Consider the following 10,161-nt stretch of genomic DNA (forward strand, 5'->3'; position numbering starts at 1 on the left):
TTATGCAACCCTCTGTTGAAAAGGAAAACATAAAAAATTTTTGTGCAGCCAGTAATAATTGGTAGCTATTAAAATAAAACAGTTGTTATATTCCCATCCAAATTATCAGACTGGGGAGTGGTGCTGGGGATGGTGTATATGTATATACTCAGTTCTAAAGGACCAACCTAGTTGCATCATTTCTGAGATGTGTCTGATTCCCAATAAATACTAATCAATTACTGAAAAGACAAGTTGTTAGATGGGAAATAAATATCAATAGGAAGTTTACTCTGAAATTATAATTCTATATTTATGCCATTCTCAGACTGTCATCATGCTGGGAGGGCAGTATTGCTGAAAAGGTTTTCTACGCACTGGCAGCAAAAGTTTTAAAACAGCGTAGTTTGAGCACAGAAATACACTTGAGAGTAGAACATACTGTATTTGAATAGTTTGAGAAGTTTCAGAGATATTTAGTTCAGACCAACAGATTATCAGAAAGAGGTTTTCCAAGTGGAAATCATTCACAACACTTCTTTGCAGTTGAATAATTTCATCATTTGTATTTTCTTTGGCAAGGCTGTTGTGCAGCAAAGGGATTGCAGATGAGGGAGAGAATGCCACACAATTGCACTGGTTTTGCACTGTTTAGAGGCAAATTAACCCATTAACCTATGAGTTTTCAATGAGTTTTAGAGAATTTCTTAAGAATGACACTGTAACTGCAGTAATAAATGGAAACTGAAAAAAACTAGCATGTTCAAAGATTAGTTCAGAATGAACAGGTAACACATTCCTCTTCAAGTTCTTTGAAGATGTAACTGTTCATATAGATAAGGGGAACTAAGAAAAATAGCTTTTTGAAATAATCAGATAGTCTTTTACCACCTCCTTCTTCATCCAAAGGAGAAATAGTTAAAGGAAAGTCACTGTGAATAATATGTAAGAGGCATTGGAAAGAAAGAGGAGCCAAATTTACAAAAGTGAATTTTTGGTAGTTCAATATTTGCAGTTGAATGCTGATACTTATCCAAGCACCAGACAAATTCTTTTATCAGGGCTGACCAGGCATTTACAGAAAGTCTTAATACTAGCTTGCATTAGCTTCAGTTCTGAATTTCCAAATTGTTCAAAGATATTCAGACCTCTGGTTTTATTCTAAACATTAGTAATTGAAAGACATGAAAAGTTATCTATGAGATATTCAGAATGCAAAGTTTCTTTCACCATCTCCCAATTGTTGAAGGGCACATGTGTGTCTCCCTCATCTTCCTGCATACACACACCACCAACTACTGACCTTACAAACACACCTCTTAGATGCTTCTAAAAGGCCCACCTTGCTTTTTCCCCTACTTTCTCTGAAGGAGCTTAATAATCTTTATTGCATGGAGGTGATAAAAACCCAATGTATTTGTCAAGTACATTAAGTCCATTGACCCTCATACACAAAACTAACTACCTTCAAGTCTCCTCACTTCTTCAGCTTCCATATGCTTGTTGTTCATGTCAAGCACAACACTCCTCTTAGCTACTTCAGTTCCCTGGGGAGCAGTTCATACAACATTCACTCCCATTTAGTAGTATGTTATGCTGCAGAGAAAGACCCCTTCTCATTTATTCCAGTCCACCTACTGGACTGTATAACCCTTCTGGAGGTTATACAGTGCAAAGACCTAGTGTTTAATGCAACACAATATCCTGAAATACTAAAGCAACTAAGAGGTAATAGGAAGAAGGAATACAAATGGATGGAAAACACATGAAGCTCTCCCTTATCTACTTCCAGCAGGCAGTAGAAATGGGAAAAGATGGTCTTTCACTTTTTATTGCTGAATTTGAAAGATGTGGTTCTAAATGAGCTGTTCTTGCTTCCTGTTGCTTTATGTAATAGATGGGGAAATTTTAATGGCCTTACTGATGATGTCCCAAATTTATTTAGTCTCCTAGTGATCCAGCTAAATGTATTTTCAAACTGTCAAGATAGCTTAAAAATCAATTTTGATATCTCCCTAAGCTCTAGCAGTTCCTATTTGCTCTTCCAAACCAGCTGGGAAACAGGTGGGATGGCAGGCTTTCTCTCATCTCATTATGGTAGGAGAAATTTCTAATCAAAATTCTTTCATTTGTAGATTTCTTTTTTTATTTCCTGTAGCATCTGGCTAGAAATGTGTCACCACTTAAAAAGCATAGGGCATGGTTCACAGCACAAACGATGCATTCAGATTACACATACACTCTCTTCTCAACTTCTTTTCTCTCATACACCACTATTTACACCCTTGGTGTCTACTGCCAACAATGTGACAATATCAAAGGCATCACTTGCTACTATCACAGGAATCACCAACAGAAGAAAAAATGATGAAGGAAAAAGTAATAACTGTGTGACTTAAAGCAAAAGTTCCTGGTACCTCAAATGCTGATTCTGAGAAAAAGGTCACAGAGCACTATAGGCATCTCTTTGCAAAATGAGGCCTTAATGATAAAGAACTGAGAGAGGGATAAAATGGCAAAAGCTTAATCTTTCAACCCTCTCTCTGTGCACTTTTGCAAGACTGAAGGAGATTTCACTTTGCCTTCACTTAAAACTACATTGTAATATAAATTCTGTAACATTGTGAAATTTATTAGTGATATGTCAGATTGACTACATTTTAGAGGGGATACTGTTCTCTAGGTATATGCTCCTTAAATCCAATAGTAAATCTGCCTACATATAAATATTGTGGGGTGATAGCCATGGTAAGGCTTGATGAGTTAAGGGAAATGCCTCAGCCCCCCGGAGAGATGCTCCTGGCAGAGGACAAAGAGCTTTCAAATGGATAAGATTAACAAAGGATGGAGTGTTGTAAAGATGACATGGCCCTCCTTTACAATATCTTCTATGATCTCACAAGGAGCCACCCCTATGGCATCTGTATCACCCCCAAAGTATTGACTTTATTCACACAAACCATCTAAAGAAAAAGATACAAAAAGAGATGGAGTATAAGCCAAAACTGGGGAGAAATGCCATCATCTCTGCAGGGGTAACTGCTAGCAGTTTGTCCTGTCTCCTTCCACCTCCTGGAACAATGTAGGGGTGAGAATACATGTGCTTTCTATACTTTACACTTTATCTTATACTTTACGCTCTTACAAAGCTTATTACTTTTATACATTTTATCTTACATCTTATGCTTACAGCTACTTTGATTCTTACTCTATAAACATCTCTTTACTACTGTGTTTTGCTACTTTAATACTAATAACAGTCACTTGCTTTACACTTTGCTACTTAGTAAGTATATACTTTATATTAGTTATTGTGTTTCTTTGCAGTGTGCAGTTCTTTTTCAACTTGTGTGTTGATGAAAAGCAGCTCTGTTCTTTCCTTTTGGTTTGTATTACAGAGAAGGTAGTGTGCAAGCTATTTTATTGCCCTATGTTACTGAGAGGGTGTCTCAATATGTGTTTTGGATGGCCGTGTTTCTAGTTAGTAGGTTTTTTGCTGCTAGTTTCTGTCTGTCGTGAGAGTGGGATACCCTGCTGTATTGAAACTTAAGTTTGGTGTGCTTGTCTCTGCAAAATGTTTTTTGTGCTGGGGTTTTTTTGGGTCTTTTGTTATCAATTAAATACAATCTTGCAGCTAAACATTATCACCGGCAATGCAAAACCCACAATAACTGTCAATATTTGTATTAATAAATGTTATCTCAGGAGCTGTTGTGGGGAAAGTTCTTTTCTTGCTATTAAAGTGTGGTCTCATATCAGAGGTCAGAAACCCTTCCAACCTGTGTGCTGTCCATAGTTGATAGGCAGTGTTGGGTGCATAAAGCTCTAATTTTCTGGAGATGCTTATATAGCTATAAGTGCTCCCTGGCTTAAGTGTGGTCTCATATCAGGCGTCAGAAACCCTTCCAACCTGCGTGCTATCCTTAGTTCGGTAGGCAGTGTTCAGTGCATAAGGATCTGATTGTCTGGAGGCAGGGAGGCTGATAAGTTCTCCCTGGCTTAAGTGTGGTCCTCATAGGGGAGTCAAAAATCTTTCCAGCCTGTGTTCTGTCCAGAGTCGACAGGCAGTGCTGGGTTCATAAAGCTTTGATTGTTCTGAGGACGCTTATAGCTATAGACTTTATATTAATACAGGTGGGACTAGAAGTCTTTGTGTTTCTGTCTCTCTCCCCTTTCACATGACAAATATAGAAAAAAAGAAATTAAAATATTTTCTCTTAGTTAACATATTTATAATCTTAAATCTGTAGCTGACTTGTTTTATGAATCACCTTACTAATATGTCAGGGGAACCCACAGAGATAAAAATTACAGAGCTGCCAAGCTCTTCTGATGATTAATACTTGTACAGAGCTCTTAGATTGCATCTCCAGAGGTCTTGCTACATGAAAGTGCAGTATAAATATCTGATTCTTCAGAATTATTTGCTGGATTCTTTCTGGACATGTTACCATATCAGCTCTAAGTCATTGTATACTGCTTGTAGACTTCTTTCTGAAGCAGGAAATTTAGTCTTTTCTTAAAAAAAGTTCCCTTGAAATATAAACTATGCTGGTTTACTGTAGTCATATTAACATTTAAATACATCAGTTTGTAGGACTGTTTTTGTGTATAACTGCTCAAATTTTATATCTGACAATAAAAAGGAAAGTATAAATAGAAATGATGTTTTGTTAATGTTGAACAAAACAAGGAGTCTATAGCAGAGTATGGCAAAACTTAACCTACTAGCCATTTTTTTCTTTACACATTAAAAGGTGTACAAAGAACCTCCTGCCATGATTGTTGCATTGCACCACTGATAAGTTTCCTTGCTGGGCAAAAGAAATCTCTGTCAGTCTTGATGAAAATATACAGTCATTATTCTGAACTGCATCTATCATCATCTTCATTTTAAGCTTCCTGCTTTCCTTTGCTCTAGCCTATTTCCTTTAAAGCCTCCTGTTGCTGCTCATTTCCTCACTCTGCTGCAGAACTCCATTTCTAGGCAGGGAATATCACAGTTATAAAAGCCTCAAGTGACTGTTGAATTGCTAAGTTTCCCCTTTTGCAGGGCAAATCAGTATGTATAAACCAAAGTGAACCCAGTCTTCTCAGTTCCAAGCCACATGTACTACCCCTATTACGTATTGACCAAATTCAAAGGACAATATATTAATTTTCTCTGTATTTCTGAGAGGAACACTACAACAAACTGACTCTTCCCCCAGATTTATTTTGGCTTGTACAATAAGAGTATTGTTTTGCAGAATACTAACAAAAAACAAACCAAAGCAAAACCACACAAAGAATAAAATCAGAGGATAAACCCTCATCCTGACCCTATTCTTGCAAAGGCTGGATACATACCTGAGTAATGAATTTGCATTTACACATTCTTTCTGAAGTTTTTAGACATATCTCAAGTGAATTACCTATTCCCTGACACCAACTGTCTTGGGTTGAGCTGGCAAAGTGCCAACTGCCCAATACAGAGTGTCAGCTTCCCAACCCCCGCTGAGAAAAGGGAGAAAGGAAAAAAAACCCTAGAAACTCAAAACAGGTTTATATATTTATACAGAAAGGAGAAAATTAAAAGAAAACTCCAATATGACACACACACAAGTTGGATAAAACAACAATTTTCTACTTCCCACCGAAAACAGATTTCATTACACTAGATTCATAAAGCACCTCAAAAGACACCCAGTAAACAACAGAAAGAGAATAACAATAAAATGTTTCTACTTTGCTGAACAAAATGTGAAGGAGCAGTGGGCAGCAGCCAAGGCCCAGCACAGCACCACAGCAGCAGCACGTCCTCTCAGGACTGCAACCATGATGCCAACTAACAAACTCTTCCTACTCCAGCTTTTGTATTTTGAGATGATGTTGGAATATGGTATGGAATACTTTTGGCCAGTAGTCAGCTGTCAGCTAGCCCAGCCCAACTCAAGTCAACTGATAGTCTCAGGCCTACTCTGAAATCTAAAGCCTACATTTAGGCCTACACCTAGTTAAACCCATAACACTAACTAAGATGCCTCCAGTAAACAGGGCTAACACAAGGTATGAAGATACCACCAGAAGATAATGGATGACAAAGCTGTTTGTTGGGAGGAGCTGACATGCAAATTAAGATTCAGAGCTAAGCCATTGTGTTGACCCTAGCTAGGACTCTTGCCAGGTTTTCTGTATGGTAACTATGCACAGGAGCTCTTTGAACTTCTCTCCAGCCAGGCTCACACTTCTGAAGTCTGTCTCTAAAGGTCTAGCTTCATGTAGATGATCAGTTTCTCCAAGCAATGTAGTATGAACACAACTTGGTTGGTATGAAACCAAAAAAAAATGTGATAATGAAAAAATCCTGAGTTAACAACTTTTTGATTGATTAGCTGATTTTTATGGTTTGATTTGTTTTGTTGAGTTTATGATCCGGTTTTCTGTTGTTGTTTGGGTTTAGAACAATGGGCTGACAATGTTAAAAAATAATTTGATTGCTGTTATTGTAATGGAGAATTTAAAATTATGGTGGATTTTAGTATACCAGATCAGACAAAGATTCCACCTTCACTTATATGGCTATCAGTATGGAACAAATCTGATGTAAAAAATTAGCCCAAAGTTACACAAATTACAGAACTGAATCTCACAGTGCACAGCTGAAAGGTTATTTTATGGTCTACATTATACTTGTTCCCAGTAGAACTGCCAGAAAAATCTTAACATTCCAATTTAAATCAAAGATAGTATATTACGCAACAGTTAAATAAAATCACTTTTCCCCAACTTCTCATATGGTGTTTTTATTGTTGTACTCTCAGATATGTTTCTGTTGGCAGGAAATGCTGATATATTTGAAAACCTCTGCATTAAATTGCCTTTATATACCATTCTGCATGCTTGGCCTAAACAGAATTTTTTTTTCCCTGAACTACTCAAAACCTCACGGAAAATAAAAAACTCTAAAGCATGATTTCCTGCATGAATTATCACATTTCTTGTGATTAAATTTTGGGAAGTTATAATGTTATCTGTTTCTTTAGACAAGTACAATTACTGTTAGCATGTGCACCCAAATTGTATTTCACTTTCTGAAAAAGGATCTCATTACAATCAGGAAAGTCTCTAGTAAAAGGAAGGCATAGGAAAATGTACTTTATAAATATTGACTTACTCTTAGTACTTGTCAGCAAAAATGCAAATTGCCACAAATCACAGCTGTAAAAAAAACCACAATAAAAGCCAGAAACAGTGAGCAATAAAACCCAGAAACCCATATACACTGGCAAGGGTAAAATGATTTCCAGACTCCCATATGTCTGAACTGGAAACAGCCTAAACAAAACAAAGATGCTCCAGAAGAATGTTTTGGTCCATAATTGACACTCTATCTGTATGTATCCTTCATCATTATAGGACAGAATATTTTATATGGATGTTAGTTTTGCAAGATAGTTCTAAACTAATATATGGTTCGTGGTTGCTCTATGCTGTTCCTTGCCAGGTATATTTGACTTAACATTGTCTTGTGGGATCCAGACTTTGGTTATGGTCTGTTGGTAAGGACTAACCCACATTCATATTGTTCAAGTCACATTATCTAAGTCCATGCTATGTATTGTCTGGAGCACAGAATGACACCATCATTATCTTGTATTTGTTCCTTCAATGCACACTTAGCTGTGACATGTAGTATGCACTGTGCTCACATCCCATCTACCTTGGGCACTTAATACACATTTTATTTGTGAGAGCACATCACAGATAAGTCAGTCTTTTAAATCACTCATGACCTAAGGATGCTACCTGATTTCTGATCTGAACCCTGCTGCTGCTGCTACTTGTCAAGAAGCAAAAATTTTGCAGGAAAGACACTGAGCATTTAGTTAGCAAGTGAATCCCACTTTGAAGAAATGGCGTTCCAGGATCTTTGGAGAACCTTCATACTAAATCTCTTGCTTTCCTGATGCCTTAGAAATGAATTTATTGCTCCAGCAATGACTGGTAACAAGGAATGAAATTTCTGAGGCCACTGGAGAAACAATTCTTTTTAAACTCAGAATTTAACTTTATTTATCGGTATAGTACCGCTGTGGTCACTATAAAAGACAGTTTGTGTGTATATATATATGTGTGTGTGTGTGTATACGCACACACACACGCACATATATATGTATGTATGTATATATATCAAATATGCATTCACTGCTGAATTCCCTTCCTACAGAGTAAGCCCATTTCTTGAATGTGTCATTAATTGCAGTTTCTTAGTACAGTTCATATCAATTTCCCACCCTACCTCCCTCCTCCCCCCTCAGCTCCATGCATGCACCCAGAACAATTAGGAAGGGCACCTACTCCTCTGTTGCAATCAGTAAAGGTTTAACACTTTACCAGGATCACAACATTTCCATCCCTGCCAAGCCTCCACTTGAAACATTTTGCAATTGTGTAGCTGACCAGTCAAAGCAAGCTAGAGGAAGATACATACTGCACAATGGTGTTCTCAAGTACATACACTAGGAATTTCTGCAGAAATCCCTGAATTAATTTATAATTCAAGTCTCAAGTTGGCTCATGGTTTTGTTTCTGTTATGTGGTGGTTTGGTGGTTTTGTTTTTGTTTTTTAAATACTTATACAGAATTAAGTGGCTCATAGACATGTCATGTAGAACAATAATTCGAAGTACTACTTGATTCTCTTGCCTTCTGCTTCTAGTCTTTTTTCTCCTCCTGAAGACAAAAGTGAACTTCATATACATTGCTGACACAAAACAATTTTAAGTTTCTTCCCAGAAATAGCTTTTTGTTACAGGACAGAAAAGAAATTATTGTGTTTTATATTTGGTTTTGTTTCATAGCAGTTTCAGGCTTTTACTGCAATCATCATTGCAGAAACATAGCCATTTAAAACAGGCCTCAGAGGTTTTATTAGTGAAGTCATCTGTGCTTTAGCTACAGGTACAAGCCTTGATATGCAACTGTTATCACAATAGCAAAGGCTGATATATATATGTATATATATACACACTTCTCCACATATCATACTCCCTCACCTATATCAAAGTTTGACTGAAGGACAAACATCATAAGGGACAAAAAATACTAGAATGCATGTTTTATCAAATACATAGCAAAAAGCAGTGCAGGAAGAAGGTCAGTTGTAATGGTAAAGAATGACAGATGGTAAGAAATCTAGGTAACTTCCCTGTGTGTTCACTTTGCCTGTTAGATGAATCACGTATGCTGCTGTACATCTGTAGAACAGCAGAAAAGGTTTCATGAGACCCGTGAAAAATGCAGACAGATTTTTTGGGAGAAGAACTGCAGATCTGGAACATGGAAGACATTTCTAGGGACATTTACAAGAAGCTTCAAACTTCCTCCTAGGTAAATCAGAAGGACTTTTGCCATTGGCTACAACAGGGAGTGGGACTGATCCTTTTGGTTTCCTGGCAAGGCAATGTTAAAATAGGCTGTCCATGAACTCATATGCCAAATGAGAAAAAGTAAAGCAAGTGAATTTGATTTTAGAGAACACTTCGATGAAGTATTGTCAATCAATATAAACGTCCAGGCATGAAAGTACTACAACAGGAATAAAGCTGTTTTTTAAATATAGTAGCTTTGAAAGAATATAAAATAAGAAATCATGATCAAAATTCACAAGGAGAGCACAAGAAGAATAGAAGATAACTTAAATTCCTCCAAGGAGAAATTAAAAGAAAATAGGGCAGAAGAGACCAAGTTTATCAAGATTGAATAATCAAGAACAATAGAATCAATAAGAATATTTTTAATTATTGAATATTCTAAAAAGAATTTGAGGTTCCTAGGTGAAGCAGAAGCAGACTGAAGAGTAAGAAAGACATTGTCCCTCCATTATAGGAAAGGAGAAAAGAGAGACATTCACACCAAGCAATCTCACTGCACTAAGACTTTTAATTATAATTTGCATATCTGCATCTCTAAAAGACAGTAAATTAACTGGCTGCGACAATCCCAACTTTCAAGCAGGAATTCTATTATGAGTGTGGATTAAGTGTTCTTGTAACAACTTTTTAACATCTACAGTTAGAATCTGTCTTTGCTCTGTACAGAATAAATTTCTGTCTCTTGCTGGGCTTGTTTGTCAGCATCAATATATTTTTTAAAAGACTGAGATAGTCTCTCTGCTTTCACTCAGCTTGTGTTGAACTG

Source organism: Pithys albifrons, chromosome 5 (assembly GCF_047495875.1).
Source record: "Pithys albifrons albifrons isolate INPA30051 chromosome 5, PitAlb_v1, whole genome shotgun sequence".
In the NCBI taxonomy this organism is placed as follows: Eukaryota; Metazoa; Chordata; class Aves; order Passeriformes; family Thamnophilidae; genus Pithys; species Pithys albifrons.